The sequence below is a fragment of the Elephantulus edwardii genome, unplaced genomic scaffold (assembly GCF_000299155.1).
Source record: "Elephantulus edwardii isolate Elephantulus edwardi_28Jun2011 unplaced genomic scaffold, EleEdw1.0 scaffold00200, whole genome shotgun sequence".
In the NCBI taxonomy this organism is placed as follows: domain Eukaryota; kingdom Metazoa; phylum Chordata; class Mammalia; order Macroscelidea; family Macroscelididae; genus Elephantulus; species Elephantulus edwardii.
In genome coordinates this window covers 1,773,859-1,794,484 of record NW_006399950.1, presented here as the reverse complement: position 1 = coordinate 1,794,484, position 20,626 = coordinate 1,773,859, and the positions used below count along the sequence as shown (strand labels likewise).

General features: G+C 42.8%; 1 pseudogene; it reads right to left on the bottom strand.

The window, feature by feature from the left end:
- Positions 1-317: 317 nt before the first annotated feature.
- LOC102848070 lies at positions 318-8,753 on the bottom strand (annotated as a pseudogene).
- Positions 8,754-20,626: the final 11,873 nt, after the last annotated feature.

The window sequence follows — 20,626 nt, the reverse complement described above, 5'->3', positions numbered from 1 at the left end:
ACAAAAGTTCATGTGATAAAGCTCCGATGTGAAAAATCAAATAATGAAGCAACATTTTAAGTGTACCACAGGGTCTTCCGTGTCATTATTTACAAGGCTTGAATCTTTCTACATCATAACAAAATTTAATACGGATGACTAAGTAATTATTTTTTTAAAAAATCTGTCCTTTTACAGACAGATTTTACTCTTTTACCATTAGTCATCTTTCTCCTTCTCCTTTTCTTTTGCTTTGTTCTTTTTGACATCTTTTTCTTATGTTTTTGGCTTTTTTCTAATTCTTCTTCAGGAGTTACATGACTCTTAGGCTTCTTATGCTATTTCCCGTCTACTTTTTCCTTCTTTTTGCTGTCCTGACTTGCTGCTGAGCTGGCTCTTCTACTGCGGCTTTGGCTACGGCTTCCTGAAGGGCTGTGACTTCTACTTGGACTAACACTGGGCTGCTTTGGCTTTGACTCATGGTTATGCCTATTTGACCAACCAGATTCTATTTAGCTTTCTCTGTCACTGTATCTTCTAGTTCTTTAGAAATTATTCCTGATGTGCCTTCCTCTTTTAAGGAAACTTTACTTTCACTGTCACTTTCATTATAGTCTGATTCAAAAGCAGCTTCATCAGTTTCTCCAGTTAAGTCAGAGGACTGTCGAGAAGAGTGTGGTTAACTGGACATTGACCGTGTTCTTGTCCATCTGACCAGGGACTTGCTCTTTTTCAATCTATGTCTCAGGTAGGGTGAGTTCATACAGCAGTTTATTGCCACTTGACTTTTTATTGTTCCTTGCTTCTACTGTAAGCGTCTCATGATCTTTGCAAGGATTTTTATCTATAGATTTTGTCTCTTCACTTGAGCTTTTAATTCAGTGGCTTTGTGTTCATGAGGTTTTATGTCTCTTGAGGGACTTTTGTTACTTTTTTTTTTTTTAGATTCCTATTCCCTTCTTAGGTAAATCTCTCTCCTCCTTTGGTTTATTTTTCTGCCCAAATGCAGAATTTTATTCTGAGGAGGAGAATCTTTTCTTCTTGTTGAATCATTCCTTCCATCTCTACATCTGGAACTTGAATAATCTCTGTTGTCATAGTCAGGTTTTTTTGTCTCAACTGGAATTGAAATCTTTGAGGAAACAAGAATGGTCTCATCCTTCTCTGGAATTCTGGTCTCTCTGGAAGACTGGGACAGAATTTTAGAACTTTCTTGTTCATTAAGATGATCTAAGCTTTAACAGATCTAAGCTCTTTTCTTCCTCTTTTCAGGACTTTCCTTTTCCAGCACAAAGGATCTTGATCTTTGGTTTTCACCTTTTCTTAGATGTTGAGTTTTTTGAACATTTAACCTCACGCTTTATTATTTCATGGCTCACTTCCTTGGTAAGTTTCTGAGTTTTCTCTGACGGCTTACTTATGTTTTCATTATACTTGACTGTAGTTCATAGCTTTGTGCTAGCATTTTTCTATAACACTAGTTGACTTTGCAACACTTGAGAAATGCTATGTAAATGTAACGTCTTTTTTTTTTGGATTTAAAGCCATTTTTATCCCATTTGGATTGAGGAACCTGAATCATAAAAAGAACATCTTTGGCAGAAACCATATTTTCATTATTATATGACTCTGTGTTTTATTGACTTTTTGGGGTGAAATCTCATTTTTTTTTTTTTTGGTAGACTGTGAGGTAGTCTATTTCATCTGTGTCATTCCTGTGATAGAAGTTTTCCTTGTTTGGGGTCCCACGTGGTCCTTGGTGTAACTAACTTGGCAGGGGAGCTTACTGCTCGAGAAGAGGGAAGGGCAGCTCAGTCTGCCTGGATTTCTCGCAGGTTCCTGGGCTCTGGGGAGGACTTGCTTCAATTAGGGAGCCCATCACTCCAATAGGGAGGAGAGGGGTAAGTCACCTTGCCTGTGGTCCTTCCTCTCAGGTCCTGTGGGAAAATTTACTGGAACTGAGGGGTGGGGTGGGAGCAGCTGCGTCTGTTCCCTCCTCAGTGATCCCATGGTTAAGTTTTCTAGGGTGGAAGGCTTGTTGTTATTTCAACCCTCTCTCCTGAAGTCTATTGCCCTCCTTGATCAGAAGAGTGGTGCAGCCAGGTTCCCTGACTCACTTCAACACTTTTGCTGATGTTTTGGAGGAAGGATCTTATCTTTGTTTTTCTGTTTAAAGAGATATTTCTGGGGATGCTGATTTCTAGGGCTTTCCAGTTAAGGCACACAGCAGGCAGAACAGGATGATCTCCCCAGGGAGGGTGGTATCTTGGCTGAATCCCGAGAAGGGGGGAAGTGTCTTTGGCCTTCAGGCCTGGAGTGAAGCCAAGTGCAGAGGTGTGGGTTTTAGAAATTGCCAGCTGCTAGATTCAGGCTATAAGCTTCTAAGAGAAGCTGGTAGGCATCTGAGGGGTGAGAGGTACACTGTTTGGGGTGGGGCTGGGCAGGGCAGCATCACCTGATTAAGATACTTCCAGTTAAAGTGGTGTAAGGCAGGCCTGGTGGGCCCCTGGAGTGGAACTGAGTGTACAGACGTAGGTTCTCTCAGTCGATCTTGAGGGTCTTTCCCTTTTTCTCTTGCCTTCCCCTTTCCCAGTGTGATGTCTTTTTCCAAGGACTAGACCCTCCTGACAACATGCCCAACGTTTGTGAAATGAAATTTTACCATCCTTGCCTCTAAGAAAAGAGAATTCTTATATTTACTATATACATTCTATGTTCACCACTCAAGCGTCAGGTTTTTTAGTGTATGTATACCAAAGCTATAATAGTCTTAAATCTTCCATAAAAATCTGCTTGTTAAAATCAAATGAGTGTGTTTTCAAGAAAACCTTCACAATAAAATATAAATAGAAAATCATTCTTACTTTCCATCCTGTGTAAATACATGTAGGAGAAAACAGTGGGCCAGAGCCAGTTTTGGGAAACATAGGAGCATCAAAATGGTTTTTAATATTTAAAACCAGTTTTAGCCTTGACAAACTTAATCAGTTCTTGGATTCTCTCTTTTTCTGAATTCCTTGAACACTAAAAGAGGTCCCTCATGATTCACTGAAGTATATCTCCAGAGTACTTAAAAGCAAGAACGTCAGCCTAGAGGCTAAGGTGTGTCTAATCCAAGCCATGGTCTTCACAATTACTTGCTGTGCATCAGAATTGCACAATGACTAATGATGTCAGAAAAAGAATCAATGCCTTTAAGTTGTGGTGCTGATCAAGAGTATTGAACATACATACCAAGGACTGCCAAGAGAACAAGCAAGTCTATCTTGGAGAGAGTGAAACTAAGCTGTTCCTTGGAGGCAAGGATTTTGAAACTCCGTCTCACATAGCTTGGTTATGTTGACAGGAGGGACCAGTCTTTGGAGAAGGACGTCATGCTTGGAAGCGTGGAGGTTCGGCACATAAGGGGGAGACCTTGGATTAAATGGATGGACCCAGTAACTGGAGTAATGGGGGTTAGGTGTGTCAGAGTCAGTGATACTGGCTTAGGAGAGGTCAGCGTTTAGAGCTGTTGTTCACAGGGTCACTATAAGTCATAGGTGACTCGGCACAAAACAACAATAGTGTCATGACAAAAGAAACACTCTGCAATCTGGTCCTACAAAGACCACATTCAAGAAAAGCTCAGTCATGGTTGAAATTCCCTTGCTAAGGAGAAGTGTGGATGCCTGTGCTGGGAGCTGATGTCCGTCTGAACCCAGCCACAGATGTGTTGAGCAGAACCAGCTAGATGAAGAGCAGATGGTCCGTGGTCTGAGCTCAGGCAGACTGCTGCAACCTGAGAGTTTGCTCTAGAGTGGACTTTGCTTGTGGATACAGAGGCTTGAAGTTTCCAAATGGAACAGAAGATCCTTCAGCCCAAGGAACATGCCTGTTTCCTCAGAGTGCTAGTTTTATAGGGATGGACAAATCAGAAACTGGCTATGAAAAGATAGACTTGCTTGTTCTCTTGGCAGTCCTTGAGCATGAGGTAGCTGGCTTATACACTTAGGTGAAATTAGTTGTTGCTGGGATGATTGTAAGGGGGGAAAATACCCCACAACATAAATTCATTAAATATAATGTAAATGACTGGAACACAATGTACAGGCATGAAACACAATGTATATGAATGATAAAAATATTAAACATTATTTTAAGAGCCCAAACAACAAAAATCTTGCCCCTACCAGACTCCTGGAACACATACGAAAAAGAGAAAACCCAAGCTTTGTAACTACCAGTTGAGCAACTAAACCTAACCTCATGAAGGCAAAAGTGAGCAGCACCATGGGAGATCAGTGCTGCAAGGCAGCACAGGGAGTCCTTCCAGTCGTGCTATATACCGAACTCAGGAGGACAAGAAATCAATTCTGAATCTGCAGTCCGGAGCTTGTGCACAGTGGAAATCAGAAGCTGGAGCAGGGTAAGGCAGGGCTAGCACTGCTATCCACACGGTCACTGTGGATTATAGTCAACCTGAAGGTACCTAACAACATCTTCCTTATCATTTTCAGCATCCTTCTCCAGGGACCAGCCACTTTTGGTAACACGTACATAGTATATGTGGTAAAATTTTGTGTAATCTACTTGTTCCTTAAGCTTGTAACCAGAGTTCTCATGTATAAATGCAAGCCTTCGAGGTGTTCAAAACCATCTTGGGCTCTAGGTGGCAAATCCACATCAGAATTTGTTCTGTGTTCAAATCTTGGCACTGTGATTGTGATGTGTCATTGAACTTGCTGTATTTTATTCCTTCAAAGCAGCTTGGAGTTGTGTTAACTTTCCTGATGTTGCTGTAGGAATGTGCATCTTTAAACAAGGATTTATCGACACTGCTTCTTGGGATTCTGGAGAAATGACTCGTTCTCCTACCCCAGTGACCAACGGTTGATTTTTTTTTTTTAACCTCCCAGTTTTCACTGATGAAAATTTAAGCAGCTTAAATCTTTCCTACAAATTACCAGGTCATTTAAAAATAAATTGGGCTCATTTTAATCTAATTCCTAATGCCCAACTGCCTGGGGAGATATTTTCAGCTCCGTTTGCTGCAGTTTGCAATTATCATGCTCCTTTTAAAGAAAAGAAAAGTAACAGGACTATATTTTATGTGAATTATCAATGATCTTCAGAGCAACTCATATTTAAGCTAAGTAATGGGAAGAAGAATGACAAAATGAGTAACGAAGGCCGCTTGAGAGAGCCCGGCAAGAAATAGCAACAAACAATGATGGGGCATCATCCTTGGCTAACACCACCCACGTCCCAGGTCTGCAAATAATGGCAGTTAATATAAGTAATTAAAAGGGCTTGATGATTTTCAAAGCCTGCTGAGTCTCTGATTCCTCTGTTCTAAACCTGCCAGCAAAAATTTTACTTGTACTGTGTCTGACTTTAAGAGGCCAATGTCTATGCTTTGTTTCCAAGATGAACGGTGTAATTCAGCCATTGATTAATCCAGAGGGAACAGCTTTGGTTCACAGGCCCCAAACCGTAGATTCAAAATTGATTTCTTGCCCTCCCGAGTTCTGTATCTTACGGCAGAGTGGAAATTACAGGAATTATTTGCCAGCTCCGAAGGAAATGTCTAACATCTTGAATATTGTTGGGTTCGGGGACTTGGACACACTTGAAGGCTGTGCGTCAAAGATCATGATGACTCAGGGGGGAATGGGATGCTGTTTGGCTCGGAAAGGGGGAGGTGGGATACCCAGAGACATCTGTGGAGCAGCTGGTCTCTGATGGGGAGGCTGAGCGAATCAAGTTGGCAGAGGTATCAGTACCCTGGATGTTTGCGTCAAAGGTCCTAGGAGATGGGGAGGAAGTAACATGTCTGGAGCTTGGCAGGTGTCTTGTCTGTGGACAGGGCTGGTGGGTGCTGTGGTTGTTGAATGGAGTGCTGGAGAAAGGTTGGACCACACAGTGTTTGAATTTTCTGTTTGGGTGGCAGGGAGCCATTAAAATGATTGAAAAACTTAAAGACCACACTGGTCAAGACGAGGGTGTGCTTTTACTGCTTCCAGAACAGGTATGATCAAGCTGCTTTCCCACTTTGACATTTTAAAGGCAATTTTTGTTTTCTTTCTCCCCTCAGCTCAGAGTGAACAGAAGGAGCTGTACTTCTAAAATAATATTGACATATGAGCTAGTGCTCTACAAACATACAGGAGGATAATTAGCAAACATATGTTTGATTCAAATTTAGGTTAAAAACATTCACATATGTTTAAAAGTGGATACCTTACCCTTTGAATGAAAATAGCTAATAAAATTTTATTCTATTTCCCCCCAGTATCTCTTAAGTATCATGTGATTCTCACTATATGCTGTGATGCTAAACACTGTGACCCTGATGTACCAAATGTGATAATGGTTACCGATGGTGGACAGTGTTTGGTGGAGCTCCTTGATTAAAACAAGCTTGGAAGCAGGAGTGGCATCCACTTCCGAAATGGCTTGCCTCTGGAAACTCTATGAACGTGGAGAAATGACCAAAGTTATACAAGCGTTCAGGTCTTTTGTTCATATGGTCACTATGAGTCGTCTATTACTCGATGACACTAAACAACAACGACTATGTCTTGCACATATGACCTCCCCCTCCCCCCGAAAAGTCTTTTCCTTTCAAAAACATTTTCATGGTGGCTTGTGGTCACTAGCTGATGGAGATGATTCCCTTTGGGGCAGTAAACTACACAGCAGACGTGTTTCCTTTAAGCAGGGAGTATTTGTGTACACATGCTCACTGCCTAGGCTAATGTTTACTACTGACCAGGATGCTAACAGTTCCTGAGGATGGAATCTGTCCCCACGGTGGCCCTGACTCTGTTACATGAGGAAAATGTTAGCAAAGAGACAGTTTGTCGTGCGGTGCCCACCTTGGGTGAGGCTCAGAGAAGCAGGAGTTGGGCTCCGTTGGTGCAGAGATGAGTTTGCAGTTGCACTGATTGAGAGTTCAAGATTTCATGTTGCCCTTTCTCCTCAAGAGCTCATTACCCTTGGGATCAGTATCAGTTCCAAAAAGAAGCTTAAGATAGCAGAACAATGCGACAGCGGCAAGTTGTTTTTTCTCTGATCCAATCATGTGTCTTCTGCGTTTAGACTAGTTCTTTGTCGTCTAATTTAGACTAAACAGAATGTGATTCAGATTTTCAGGGTCACTGTAACAAAATGCTATGAAGTGGGGGTTTAATGAATGGGAATTTGTTTCACAGTCTGTGATGACTAGGAGTTCAGATTGGACTGTGTCATTCCGCGGGAGGTTGTTAAGAGGAACTTGTGATGGCCTCTGGCAATCCGTGCAGCCTCTTGTGGGCGACCTCTTCATGGTCATCCTCTCCTGATGCATGCACTCTGTGTTTGCAAGTCACCCTGCAAAAGAACGAAGATCAACGCTACTGCAAGGTGACCTCGTATAAACCCAGCCAATGACCTGGCAAGTTCTGGTTCCTTCTGTACAACTTAACTCTCAACCTCTGCCTTTATTATTGCGTTTTACTACAAGTTACTTCAAAATACTGCTAGAAACTCCCTCAAAATAACAAATTCGTCACTTGCCAGTTTTACTCTCCACATAACATTTAAATACCAGTCAAGTTCTTTGCCACTGTAATATAAGGACAGCTTTTCTTTGGTGGTCAGTAGAACACTTATTATCTTTTTAAAAAGTATTTTTTGGATGACAGTTTACAGAACCAATCCGCTTTCTTTCAACAATCGAGTCACTTTCTTTTTTTTTTTTTCCTGTGATGTTAGGACTCCTATCACTTCCTCTCTGGCTTGCTGGCTTCCATTTTCTCATTTTTCCTGAGCCCTTATGTCTCCTGAACCTTGGTATTGGCCAATTCTGCCCTTTCAGTCTTGTCTGGTTGGTGGTGTTTGGCTGAAAGGGGCTCCCTGGGAGGCAGGTCAGTTCTGAACGAGAAAGGCTCTAAAGGCCTGAGTCTGGGCGAGCCACTTGTGTCTCTCTCAGTGAATTAGCTTTTCCCTCTAATTTGGAGTTCTGTTCTGTGCTTCCCTCCCCACCTCCAGTCTGTCCTGGACCTTCTGTTACAATCCTGAGCAGAACAGGTGGTGGTGGAAACTGAAGACCATCTAGGACTTCAGGTCTCGGGCCTGTGCTCCTCAAACCCTGTGAACTCATTGCTTTTTTAGTCCCTTTGTTTACGCTGCGTGAGAACAGACCTGTAACTGTGTCTTAGATGGCCACATAACCTTTTCCAGACCCTACTCACTATTCAGAAACATGGCATGTAGGAAATGATGGACTGTATTTGCCAATTCACTTAGATATTCCCTGAGCTGATGACCCTCCACACTCAGGACCAGCAGCCCATCTGTGCATGGTGGTTACAGCTCCTAAGTTTACGTATCTCTGTCCGCTGTGTGATCTACTACATACGGACATATTTCAGGACATTCATATGTGTGTATGAAATCTCCTCTGCCAGACTTAAGTAAACTTGTAGGTATATTCCTATATGCCATCACACATGCACTGAGTTCACATTTAATAAGTACATTTATGATACTCATAAAAGATTAATGCTTTTGCAAAATATTTTTTATTTGTGTATCTTCTTCCCTCCCCCCCCCCAAGTTTTTTAAAAGTAGAAATCTCATCCTTCAGAGCTATGTATGGAGCTACGTGGTCTCCACCTGGCCACGTCTGTCCTCTGTGCCGTCAGGGCTGTGTATGGAGATACGTGGTCTCCACTTGGCCACGTCTGTCGTCCGTGCACGTTGCCTGTCTGCTTGGCCACGTCATCACGGCGAGTGCTCCTTGTTGCCGACATTGCTGCCTGTGCACATGGCGGTGAATAGAGAGCGCAGCCTCCATGCCCCTCCCTGAACCTGCCTTGAGCTGCTGTGCTCATGACCTCGTCACTCGCTGTTACCTTCTCCTTCTCCCATCTCAGTGTGTCTAGTCTCTATTCACAGATTTTTTCTTTTTTTTTAATAGATTACTTACTTTTTAAGTTAATTTTAATTTAATTTTTTTATTAATTTTAATGAAAGTTTACAGAGACTTGGATTTTCCATTCATTCATTGTTTCTCCCTGCCCCCCCCACAGTTCGCTCTTCTCTTTGAAAAGTAAAATTGTTTCGTTGTTATATAGTCCCTCCCCCAAGCCCACTCCACTGTGCAGCCTTTGTTCTAGACTCCTGTCATAACAATAATACCTAATCACATATCTCTTTTAAACAGTTTTCTCCCTCATCTATTTCAATGTAGTATACATTATTTAGCCCATCTTTCTCAGTGTTCCCTCAACCCCAATGTCAGTCCCGTTTTACAACAGTGGCACAATGCAATATTTGACCTTCTGTAACTGAGATATTTCACTCATTTTAATGCCCTCCATGATCACCCATTTTGCATAATATTTCATGAATTCCTTGTTTTTCAATGCAGCGTAGTATTCCATTGTGTGAATATACCAGAGCTTCTCTACTCATTCATTTGTTGATGGGCACTTGTGTTGCTTCCAACTCTTTGCTGTTGTGCTCACAGATTTTTGACTTCTCTTACTCTCCCCGTCATCTTTTATAATTGTACATGCAGGCAATTTTTGTCCTTTCATAACTGACTTCGTTCAGTCAGCATAATGGCTTTAGGATCCTCCATGTGATGTGATTTTTTAAATTCCTGGTTAGTCTTTAGTGGGTGTTCACACTGTTGTTAGGTGCCATGACGTCAGCTGCGACTTACAGGCGACCATGTGAATGTCCACTTGGACCCTTGTCCCACCCCATGTCTTCCTCACCATCTCTAACATGCTCCTGGCCAGTTTTATAGTCATGGTGTCAATCTTCCTCTCTTTGCAAGCTATAATTTTATTGTGATGCAGCTGTAAGTTTCTGAGAAAATGCCTTAGAGGCTCAATGGGACTTTCTGTGTAACTCAGAAAGGCCTCATCTTCACTACAGGACTGTGCAACTAGGAAAAAAAAGATAATAATAGGGTGTTGCTTAGCTTTGTTATGATAGAAGGGACATGCGTACTGAGCTCTCTGTTTTACTAGAGATACTGTTACTGGCTTGGTAGGCAAGCAGTTTCCCTGGCAACATTATCCACCTGGAAGTCCCTTCACTCATTTTAACAGTCCTGTGTGCTGCCTCTAGGATACCTGGAGATATTACAAATTTAAGCCAAGAATAAAAATCAGAATTACAATAGCCTTTACTCCAAAATGGAGGTTAAGAAATCTAAGATAACTCATGGAACTCTATTAGTATTTTCAACACTCTGTCACCTATTTTTTTATTCTGTTTCTGAAAACTGTATTGTCACACTAGAGGGTGAAGCTGTGACTAGGAAATATTCCTATGTTAGAAAACAATTTTCAATATTCTTAGAATCTATAGATACTTTCCCCTGTGAGTATTGAATGTTTTTATTATTTCTAGAAAACCTATGGATGGAAGTCAGGGTGGGGGAGTCAGCATCAATCTCTGCTATTGTAGAACATTCCCTCATTTCACTACTGAAATCATCCCAAGCTCTATGCTTTCTTTCAAACCCTTTATGAGATATTTGACCGGGACAATGATACAAAGTTCAGTAAGACCGCAAACAAAAAGGGCTAGATGTAGAGCATTTGGAACCCTCGTTTGCTGTCAAGGGGAATGGAAATGCTGGAACCATTATGAAAAGCAGTTTGGTGATCCCTTAAAAAATTAGAAATAGAAATATTATTTGATCTAGTAATTCCACCATTTGGTGTATGTCCTAAAAAAATAAGTTCTATGACACAAATGAACACATTTACACTGAAGTTTACTGCAGTATTATTTATAATAGCAAAGAATAAAAATCAAAGTGTTCTCCAACAGATGAACATTAAAAACTGAAGGTCTGTCAACACAATGGAGTATCCTGCAACACTGTAAAATGATAAATTGTGAAGCACTATACAGTCTGGAAAAATCAAGAGGAAATCATGCTTCGTGACATAAGTCAACCACAAAAGGACAACTATAGTGCAAGATGACTGTTATAAAAAGCTGTGGAAAACTGGATAGATTATGTATACTGCATTGAAACAGACGAGGGAGAGAACAGTTTAAAAACAATATATGATAGGGTATTATGATTCTCACAGGAATCCAGAATTTAGGTTGCATAGTGGAGTGCTTTCAGGGTGGGGAGCTTGTATACCAACAAAGAAGTTTATCTTTTGATTTTTGAAGAGAGGAGCAAACTGGGGTGGGGGTGGAGATAGAGAAAAAAAGTGCAACAATGACTGGAAATCCAAAATCTCTGTAAATGTTTGTTAAAATTAATAAGATAAAATTTAAGAAAAAGAAAAAAGGACTTATGATAGGGTATTATGGTTATTACCAGGGTCTAGAATGAAGGTTGTATAGTGGAGTGTACTCGGGGTGGGGGGATTGTACACCAATGAAGGAATTTTTCTTTCACTTTTCAAAGAGAAGAGTGAACTTGGGGGAGGGGTGGGCAGGGAGAAAAGTGCAACAATGAATGAATAGAAATCCGAAATATCTGTAATGTTCATTAAAGTTAATTTTTTTTTTAAAGCTGTGGAAAGGTTTACATGCAGAAGCATTGTTGAATTCTCAGACTTTGCCTTTACTGTTTCTTCTCTGCATAGTGAATGACTACCTCCTCAGATACTATTCCACACTCCTGGAGAGGGACATAGTGAGCAGGTGAGAGTTGGGGGCATAGTTTTTGACACTAGAAGGAATATGAGGCCCAGTTTCTGCTGTCATTGTGCTGTTTGCGGTGAAGTGTATCCCAAGGGGTGAGAGGCAGTGCATGAGAGAGAGGGTGAGCCTGGTGACTAAGAGCTGTGTAACTTGAAGAGCCTATGGACAGTAGGACAGGGACCATGGCTCACAAGGAAAGTGGGGACTCAGTGCAGAAGGCGAGGAGTGAAGGTATTAGGAATTCATATGTGCCCTTGAGGGAGGGAGTGAAAGGAGACAGCCACAACAGACCCACAGTGTCTTAGGAAGACACACTAAATCTGAGGGACCATGTCTTCTTTGGAATTTTCACTACTTTGAATAGATTCAGACACAGAGTAGGACAATGAAGATTAAGTGGGTGAAGGGATAACTTAATGAAGATCTATTCTAAATAAGCTGGAGGGTGAGACTGACCAAGGAGCTGTCAGCACTCCAGAGAGAGATGAGATTCTAGGTTGGTATGGAAGCCACTGGGCTGGAATTGACTATTGTTGTACATAGGGTTGCTATGAGTCGCAAGCATCTCGGTGGCATATAACAACAACAACATAGTGAGAGGTAGGAATTGGTGATTAAATGTAGAAGTGGAAGAAGAGGGAAATAAAAAAAAAATGCAAAGGAATAAGAAAATAAATGGCTGAGGGTGGAACCTTGAATGATTCAGAGACCACATGTTCCACTAGACAGAAAGGGAGAATTTGGAAGCAGGTTAAGTCTGGGCTCAGCCACATGACTTCTGGGGTGACAGTGCTCCTGTCAGGCTGTGACTGGTGCTCAGTAGCGACCCTGCCTGGATGTAGCTGAAGTCAAGAGCTTGTGGTTTCCAGGATACATTTCAGCTTCTGTTCTTTGCGATCGTGCTATGTCTTCGGAACAAGATGAATATATGAAAGCAATATGGATAGTTCAGCTCAACGAAGTGACCACTTGCATAAGGATGAGAGACAAGAAGCTGGGACAACCCCGTTCAGTGTTTGCACTGCAGCATGGGTTGATGGGAGACTGAGGTCCGGCTGTATGTTATTGTGCTTTCCAAGAACCTTTATAACTGATGGCCAAAGGTGTGACTCCAGCCCTGAAGCTCTGGGCACATCCTGGCTCTGTCATCGCTCGTGACCTGCATGACTTTGGGCAGGTTACCCGTGCTCTCTGTTTCTGAATTTTAAAAAATCTGTAAATAAGGAATAACAACAGAACCACTCACATTATGTCGAAAGCCTTAATTAAGCTGGCTTTTGTAGATATTGGTGGTGGTGGTGGTTGTTACTGGGTACTTTCAAGTTGGTTCCGACTCATAGTGACCTTGTCTCCAGCAGAGTCAACATGCTTGACCCTTCACCATACACACAGCCGTTTTTCTGTTCCAGCCGATTGTTGCAGCCACTTGTCAACCTTTCTTGTTGAGGATATTTTCCTTTTTCATTGACCTTGACCCTCCACTTTACCAAGCATGGTGTTCTCCAGGACCTGGCTACTCCAGGTCACGTGAGCCTCAGCCTTGCCGTCCTTGTTTCTAAGGGGCTCTGGGTTGCTCTTCAGGGCAGTTGTATTCCTTTCTGTTCACTCACTCACTCATTGACTTTGAATGGGAGTCCATTCAAAGCTGACTCTCCCTTGGATTCTGGAGGTTGTGAAAAGAAAGAAATTGGCTGGTACTGCTTATTTGGGGGTTCAGTATTCCGATCTTCTGGAAGATAATGTGATAAACCCCAAGCCATCTCACTTCCCTTGTTTCAAGAGCAATAGAAGCTGCATACGCTGGACTCTGCCTGTGGCTTTATGTTTACTTGGGATTCTTGAATCTTATATATAGGTCACCATTTGATAATTCAGTTCTTTCACTCAGACCCATTACTGAGAAATCAATATCCAAATATAAAAAGGATATTGATGCCTCTAATACACATTCCTTGGCTTATTGCCTTTTTCAAGGGTTCTCAGCTTCAACTAAATGGAAAAATGAAATAAAAACAAACAAAAAAACTTTAAAAAGAGAGGCTTGGGGAGTGCACTGGGCAGCTAGGGTCACTTGGCTTGCAGGTGGGTGGACTTGGGCTCAGATGCTGTCACTGGAATCGCCATCTTTCTGTCCCTTCATTTTTTATGGCAATCTCTAGACAAAATTCTCCTGCTGCCCCAGACAGCTCCAGGTTCAGATACCTCCGACTTAGTGAGATTCCCTGCTAGGGCACCTTTCCTTACACTTCTGTACAGTAGTTCAGAGAGGGTATTGCTTGCATGTGCTCACAGGGCAAGGCTACTCCTTGCCCAATTATTCCATCCAGGGTCATGGGTTCTGTGATTGGTTGGCATGAACACTTTGGACACTTCTGGGTCTGGTAGCAGACCTCTTAGGCAGAAATTAAATGAAAGCACGGGGCAGCCTGGAAGATTCTTTTCTGTGCCCGTCACAGGTATTCAAGCAGGCTCTGCAAGTGCACTCTGTGGATTTTCTCTCTCTAGTTACCTACAGAAACCATAGCAACATTGGTTTTTTCAGTGTCTCTGTGTCTTTGTGTGTGTGTCTCCTGTCAGTTAGAACAACAGTACAATAGCTTCTAAAATCCAGTGCCCCTTGAATAGTGAAAGGGGCACTGGGTTATGGCTGGAGCTGCACCCTGGAGGTTGGCTGTTTGGGAACATTTGAGAACCTGGGCTGGTTGGAAGAGCCTGGAGGCGCCTCTGATTCTCTGATCTTCTTCTCCATATGTTGACTATAGATTGATTGCCTCCCCAACTCCTCCGGGCACCATGAAGATCAACACATTAATGTTCCCAGCTACTGTAATATCCTATGTCTAAGGGATTAACTACTTCCCAGCAATGCTTTTTTTCCTTGTGTTCTTTCATGAATAATTCTTAGAGATAGTTTTGGTTTTAATTCCAATGACTTAAAGCTCTTCCCCATCTCCTGAGTTACTTCTTCCTCTTTTTTTTTATAAGTACACTATGCACTTAGGCACTATTAATGTTAGCATTATCACAATGCTGTGGACGCATGGTTCAGGTCACCTGAATCCTCCCTGGTCCCATTCTTTGTTGTGGATTTCAGTTCTGTGTCTGATGTATTATTCACTGCATGATTCACGTAGAACAAGCTGCATTATTTACAAGGTTGTAGGGTTTCTGAAATTCCACAAGCCTCCTTGTAATTTCTAAACAGCATGCTGGGCTAGGCTGGTCTGTTGGTGATGTATCTTCTTTGTGCTTTAGATAATATTTTTTTCCACATCCAAATCCTTGCCTCACATATAGTAGCAAGGAAGTTATACTTATGATGTATTAGATATTAACGTAACTTATCAATTCTCCTTTGTAATTTCCAGGATTTGGAAAATCAGTGGTGTTGGCTATCATTCACTCCTGCTGGAGCATTGGAGCCAAGCCACAGGGACATTCAGTGGGTTCCCAAGGCAGCAAGGTGCTTGGGAAGAGACTGTCCAAGAGAGTCTATCCTCCTGAGGAGTCGATGGTGGGTTCCAACTGCCAGGGTGCCAAGTGAGGGTAGGAGAAAGTCATAGATTTTGTGGGATTGACTCTATCCTCCAGGAAAACAGCTATTTTATGTGCCACTGGAGGGCAGTAGGGTCATGCAGCCCAGAGCTGAGAGTGCGCTAATTTTTGTTTTTCATGAGAGTCCTGGTGGTAAAGCACATCTCATATTGGGGCTAACAGAAAGGTCATTGGTTTGAATCCATAAGCTGCTCTGCAGGAGAAGTACGGGCAGTTTTGTCCTGTAAAATTGATGGCTGTGAGTGTAGATTTTGGGGGGTATGTGTGTGTGTCTGAGTGTGTGTGTGAGATTTTGTGAAAAGACTCCTAAAACACAGATGTGCATTCTTTGTGACTTGATGATGATGGAGCGCAGAAAGGCTGAAGTACTGGTGCTTGTCTTAGCTAGTGCTGCTGTAACAGATGTTAACAAATGTTAATTTTTGTTATAAGACCCTTGCCTGAGATGATATTGCCAAATGTTTTTTCCCAGTTGATGGATTTTTTTCCCCACTCTTGTTGGAAAAGGGTCTTGATGAGCACAGGGATGTAATCTTTAGAAAATCTCATCTGTCAATTGTATCCTCTTCAGAGTGTACATTTTTGGCTATATTAGCCAGACTCTTTATACCACAGACTAGGCCTTCTAAGCTTTGTGTATTAGGATTGTGTATTAGAAACTTTATAGTTTTGGGCTTTACTCCCAAGTCTCTGATCCATCTTGTGTTGATTTTTGTGTATAGTGTGAAATGTGGATCCCATTTGAGTTTTCTGTAGGTAGCAGTCCAATTTTGTCAGCACTGTGTGTTGAAGTGGTGGTCACTTCTCCATTTGATAGTTTTTATTTCCTTGTCAAATACCAGTTGATTATAGATAGATGGGTACAGAAGTTTCTGGGTTCTTGATTTTGTTCCATTGGAATACTACTGGGCCTCCTGAAGAGAAACACTGATTACCCAATTACAAAATAGGCAAAAGACATGGAAAGATTTCACAGAGGAAGACTTTCAGAAAGATTTCACAGAGGAAGACATTCAGATTGCCAACAGGAAATGAAGAAATGCTCAAAATCACTGGCAATAAGAGAAATACAAATCAAAATCACAGTGCAATACCATCTCACCCAGTAGCAGTGATAAAGTTTAGGGGGGCAGTAAACATTAAATGTTGGAGAGGATATGGAGAAGTAGGAACTCTCATACACTGTAGTGTGATTATAAAATAGTACAACCATTCTGGAAGGCACTTTGACATTCCCTCAAAAATTAGAACGTAGAAACTCCATATGACCCAGCTATTCCACTATTAGGAATACATCCCAAGGAAGTTAGAACTAAGACACAAACGGAGATTTGTACACCAATGTTCATAGCAATGTCATTCACCATGCAAAAGTGTGGAAACAGCCCAGATGTCCAACCACAACTGAATGGATTGAGAAACTGTGGTACATTCACACAATGGAATACTACACAGCACTCAGGAACAGCGATTTTGAAAATACTACATTACTTGGTAGAGACTGTAGAGCATTATGCTGAGTGAACTAACCCAATCTCAGAAGGACAAATACTGCATAAGACCATTATTGTACAAATAGAAGGATAACTAATAAAACATGTATGGAGACCCAAGGGGGGCACGACTGGAGCACAGGGGTGAGGCTGGGTAGAGGTGAAATCAGAGGGTTGCGTAATTCGGTGGGTGGAAGGGAAAAAGAGAGGAGGTAAAGGAAATTGGAAAGATCCACTGGGGACCTGAAAATACAGAGTGATGATGGACATAGACCGATGATAATTAATTTTATAAAACATAATGTATGGGAAAGATTGTGTGAAATACAATGTGAATGAAGAATAGTGTGAAATACAATGTATATGAACTTTGTAAGCAAACCAACAGAAAAGAAAAATTAAAAGAAAAAAAATTGTAGTTAGGTCTATGAAGCCAGCTGTAACACATAGCAACCCAGGCACGACGTAGTAACACCTGGCCCATTGCACAGCACCCACGGAACCTCTGTGCTACAACCGTGTCGGCAGTCACCGAGTCGTTCCATCTTCTGAAAGGCTTCCTTTCTTGTGCTGACTCTACTTTTCCAATATGATGTCCATCTTCATGGACTGACCCCTCCGGTAACATGAGCAACATACGTGAAACAAAGTCTCTCCTTCCTTGCTTAGGAAGAACAATCTGGATGCACTTCTTTCAGAACAGTCTATTTGTTCTTTAGTCATTACTGTTATGTGCTGTCCAGTCACCTGCGACTCGTAGCAACAGTACGTACAATAGTTCTGAAATCTGCTCTATTCTGAGCCAATGTCACTGTTTCAGACACATCTTACCTTCATTACAACAGTTACAGTGTCAGTCCATCTCATCTGGGGTCTTCCTCTCCTGCGCTGTCCCTCCACCCTTCCAAACATGATGTCCTTCTCCAAAGACCAGTCTCTCCTGGCCATGTGCCCAAAGTATGTGAGATGGAGCTTCAAAATCCTTTCCCCCAAGGAGCAGCTTGGTTTCACCTTCTCCAGAACAGACCTGTTTTGTTCTTTTGAGAATCTGTGGTATATTCATTACTCTTCTGCAGCACCACAACACAAAGGTAGTAATTCTTGTGTCATCCTTACTTCTTGTCCAGCTCGCTGATGTATAACAAGTAATTGTGAAGACGATGGCCTGGATCAGGTGCACCTTAGTTTTTCCATCTTTTGATAGTTTGTGATATAGCCAGTACTCTGCACCAAGAGCTCAGTTCAAGACAACCATTCTTCTTTGATCTTTCTCTACTCATTGTCCAGTTTTCACATACATTTGAAGCAGTTTAAAGTATCATGACTTGAGGCAAGTGCATCTTATTCTCTCTGATGATCCTTGGCAGCCGACTTGCCCAATGCAGTATGTCATCTGAATACTTGATGACTGCTTCCATGGGTGCTGGTTGTGAAAAATGAAATACTTGCAACACCTAATTTTTCTCCCCTTATCATAATGTTGCCTATTAGCCCACTTGTGAGGATTTTCATCGCCTTCGTGTTGAGATCAAATACCTAAAGCAGGAAGTTCAGTGACACTGTGGTATAGGCAAACTGGAACTTCTAACCAGCTAACCTGAGAGTGAACACACTCATGTCGTTAAAGCTGTCCCCTTGTGGCGTCTGTCACAGCAACACTCGTTCTAAGATGCAGAGGTAGAGTTAAATGGGAAGAAGATGTGAAACAGACTTCCTGGAGAAGCCTGGTGGGAGGTTTGAGTAGGAGGAACAGGGGCCTGTAAGGTTTTTTCATGCTGAGAGAATGGGATGTCCAGAGGACCACAGAGGAGGAAACCTAACTGAATAGAGAAGGGTTTCCAGAATGGTGTAGGGAGGGAGATGACATGAGAGCAGAGGAAGGGAGGAATTAGACTGCAGAAGGAAGGCTTTGTACAGCTGCTCAGGCTTTTGCATTCTGAGAGCAATGGAAGCTGTCGAAGCTTCTAAGCAAACTTGGCTTCACAGCTGATAGGTTTTGGTGGAGGCTGCAAGCTAGGCACCAGGCATCACCAAGGCAAGTGTCTGTTTCCTCAAGGTAGAATCGTCACTCGAGGTGGAAAGCTGCAATCTTCTTACAGTAAATGAGGAATGTAACTAGCATTTTATTGTAATTGTGCACTAGTAAACTGGTGTCTGAAGAAAGGTAGAAAAAAAGTAAAGTGCCACTTTCTTTGGTATAAATACTCCTCCCCAACTCATAAAGTTGCTAAAAATTTAACAATGGCTCTTGAAAACCCACATGACCTGTGCTTTCTCAGTCACCGACCCTTCGGACATGGTATTTTGGATCTGTAGGTAGTAGCTCTCCAGCCTCATGCATCCGGTGACCTAGCGAGATTTGTCAAAACCCAGTCTGCTGGCCCTGCCCCTGGAACTGCTGATTCATTTTGTTTAGATTCCACTCGTTTTTTGCCAGAATCTAGGTTTCCAGGGTGCTGTGATGTGGGCAGCACATTTTGAGAGCCACTGCCCCTACAGCCCCACAGGAAATTCTTGTGGTGAGAGTAAACCTTCAGAAATACCTTCACTTTTTGTATGTTAACCAGTATAAAGTTAAAAAGCTAAAGTAAAGGCAAGAAGCTTTAACATAAGACCACCAGTAAGATTGATAAAGTGTGCTCCCTTTTCCCCTTCACATCAATGCCCTTGTTCAGCATGAGGAAGCCAGAGAGTTTGTGCCCAATTCCCAAATGAGAAACCCACAAGTGAATAAGACAGTTTCTTTAATCACCACTGGACTATGCTTACCATTGCCCTGTGTCATCTGGTCCCCACCGGATCCTTTTCATTTCCTTCACCTGCTCCCCCCACCAACCAAATTGTGCAGCCCTGCAACTGCATCCCTGCAATTTTCATCCCTTCTCGTCTTCACCCTTCTGCTCCCAACCCTCACCTCCTTGTATCCCCAACATGTTTTTCCCAATAAAAGAAGAAAAAAAAAAAGAAATACCTTCACTTTTGTAAAGACGAGGAAAGAAGGTTGAAATCCTGGTCAGCCGTGGAAGGGGACGTATCAAAACAGTGTCGTGGTGGAATCAGGATTTGGCTTCAGAAGACGGGAGATGACTACCACTTTCTCTGGGCAGAGCTAAGGTGCTATTCCCCCTGAGTTTTATTCTCCCCAGACAAAAGGGGGGCTCTAATAGCGCTGGTTTCATGGGGTGGTTGTGATGGCCATGACAGGCCAGTTGCCAGTTACAGTCTGGCGTGTTCCCACCTTGGACTGTGAACCACATAGCGAGTGGTGGCTGAGCTTTGGAGGTGGTCAAGGGAGAGGCCGACATGCAGCAGCTCGTGTGGTTATAGAGCCAGGACTGAGGTGGCTGGGCTTCAGCTTAGCGCCCTTTAGTTCATACTGTGGTTTCCAAAGATTTCTTCTACTGAGGACTCTGGCCGGAAGTGAGGAAGTACTATGTGGGAAGTGATGAGTGCCACTCTGCCCTGACTGTGGTGGGAGTGGGGTGTCAAGACTGAGCCCAAGGGCCTGCCCAAGAGCAGGAGGTGCCAGGCCCGGTGCCAGCTCCCCATGCTGCTGTAAGCCTCCTGTGCCAGACAGCATTGACACGGTCTCCAGTGGGTAATGTTTACACCCACAGTTCCCACCTTGGCAGCACGGGGAATTGACCTGGTGGAGCTCTGAGAAATCACGATGCCAAAGGCTCCATGCAGAACCCCTGCGCTGGAATGCCCAGGTGGGATGAGGCGTTCTCCACTTGTCATGTACCGTTACTGGGCCTGGCTTTTGCTCTCAGGACATGCTGGGTCCCAGGGCAGCAGCCTTAGCAGCAGTGGGATTTGTGAGAAACAAAAATTCAGGAGTCTCCCTCAGATTCTGTCAGAAACTCTGGAGCGGACTCCTGAAATCAGTGTCCTAGTGTGTCCTCCAGGACATGTTGGCCCGCTGGGGGGTGGTGGTCAGGGCCTCA